Below are 2,244 nucleotides of genomic sequence, written 5' to 3' on the forward strand. Positions count from 1 at the left end.
AAGTTGCTTATCTAATATATACAACATTTGCTTGTTCGTACTACATACAATACTACCGTTCGTCCAATTGTGATGGTTTTTTGCTAAATATTTAGGATTTTCCCGAGAAGATTTTAGGCTGGCCCGATTTTTTTTCAATAAAAAAGTTATGCATTTTTTTTTAACGGTTATTATATGCCAATCGATTTATATCGTTCTGAATAATAAGAAAAAATATTACTGATTCTATTAAATAATTTTTTATTCACTAAAAATTTAATAAAATTATGTGTATTTCAACAAACTTTTTTCGGAAAAAAGCAAATAATATTCGTTTAGCGTCGTCTGCAACCCTCAAATACCATTTTTCGAAGGAATTAAAAATTAGAAATTTTTATTTTTTTTTTATTCCAGTGACCATTGTTGATAGTTCCTCTGGATTTTATTCAACTGCTACGTTAATACTACCGACAATATCATAGAAAATAAAATTTCCTAAAAGAATATGAATAAATCATCTGAAACGTAGCAGTTTGTATTAAGTTAGCTGTTACCATTTATGTCACTATAGTTACCCTCTTATCACTTCATCTATACATTAATTAATATTAAAGTTTCAATAGTGTTCAATTAGTGTGTATGCATACTCAAATATATATAATAGTAAAGCACCGCCTGATCTCCTAGTTCTTTATGTATGGAAGATGTTGATGTGAAAACTCCTTTATATATTATCAATACTAGAAGTAAATCTACTACGTTTCGTCGTGTTTCCCCATATTCCAATACCATTATTCTATATTTTGTTGGAATATAATTTATTTGTATTTCAACGCAATATTTAAGTTCTTGCATTCTACCTTTAGCTTTTTCGCATGGTTTTCACCCAATTTCATATTTTCACACCCCGAAACGTTGTAGAAGTAAACATAGAGTATTGATGATATTCTAAAGAAAAACTCTTTTCACTTGAACATCTTCAATATATTTATAAGTATATAATATATATATTTTTTTGGTTTCCTTTAATAAAATAAATTAGTATATTAGTATTCTGTCATTTGTTGACGGTTTCATTATTTCAATAGAATTTCATTGAGAATAATTTCTCTTAATGAGATGAAATATCTCTTTTATAAAACAATTTACTTTAATTAATACTCAAACAAAGTTTTTTATCATTTTTTTTTTTACTGTGAGGAATGTGTTTGGGTGTATGGTTTTTTATTGGTTTACATATATGATTTTCAATTAAATAATCTTGTAAAATGACAACGGTAATATACATGACTATGAACACAAAAAATATATGTAATTTTGATGAAAGTAGACAGTTAGACGATTGCTAAAAGAATAGTTTATTATAAATCAAAGGCTACAGAGCTATAACAGAAGTACAAAGTAAAATAAATTTAAATAAGAAACACTATTCTACTTACCTAAAAAAATAGAATAGGGGCCCTTTTCGCAGTTTTAATGATTCTAATAGTGAACTATTACAAGTAATTGAAATTATCTTGACTAAGTTATTATTATAAACAAAATATAATCATTTGAAATAATAATAATAAAGGCTTAACGAACCCGAAGGTTCGATGCCGATACCACCAAACGCTATCTGCATACATCCTTTCAGTGATGCCCCTCCAAACCCAATTCCACTAAATCTATTTTAACACAATCCTCCCATCTACGTTTCGGTCTATCCCTCGGACGTTTACCCGTTGGTTCAGTGTTTATTACCATTTTAGAAATCCGCTCGTCACTAAGCCCTACAAACTTACATGCCCATACGTCGCAATACTTTAACTTGAATTATATTTGCCGGGTGTAGGTCCCTTAATTCAGCGTTGTGTAATCTTCTAAATTATCCCGTTAATTCATCCTTTTTCGTTCCGAATACTTTGCGTAATACTTTATTTTCGAAAACCCTAAGACGCTGTTCATCCCTTAGTGTAAGAAGCCACGCCTTACATCCCTAAAGGACAGTGGGAAGGATAATGGTTTTGTAAATTTAATCATTTGAAAACAAAAACAAAACATTTCTTATAACCTTCTTATGATAGTTCACCTCGGGACCGTTAGGAGTGCTGCTAGAATGTAGTAACAGCGCGGTTATTTAAATTATGAATATAATTTACACACACAGACACACATATACATATTCTTACCTCTCCCCGCTCCGTAAAGTTATCACTGCCACCCACTCAACCCAACAAAGTCAAGAAATGTGCATAACAAATTCTTTTCACACACACATATATA

This window comes from Halyomorpha halys, unplaced genomic scaffold (genome assembly GCF_000696795.3).
Source record: "Halyomorpha halys isolate HHAL.00 unplaced genomic scaffold, Hhal_1.1 Scaffold1123.1, whole genome shotgun sequence".
Classification (NCBI taxonomy): Eukaryota; Metazoa; Arthropoda; class Insecta; order Hemiptera; family Pentatomidae; genus Halyomorpha; species Halyomorpha halys.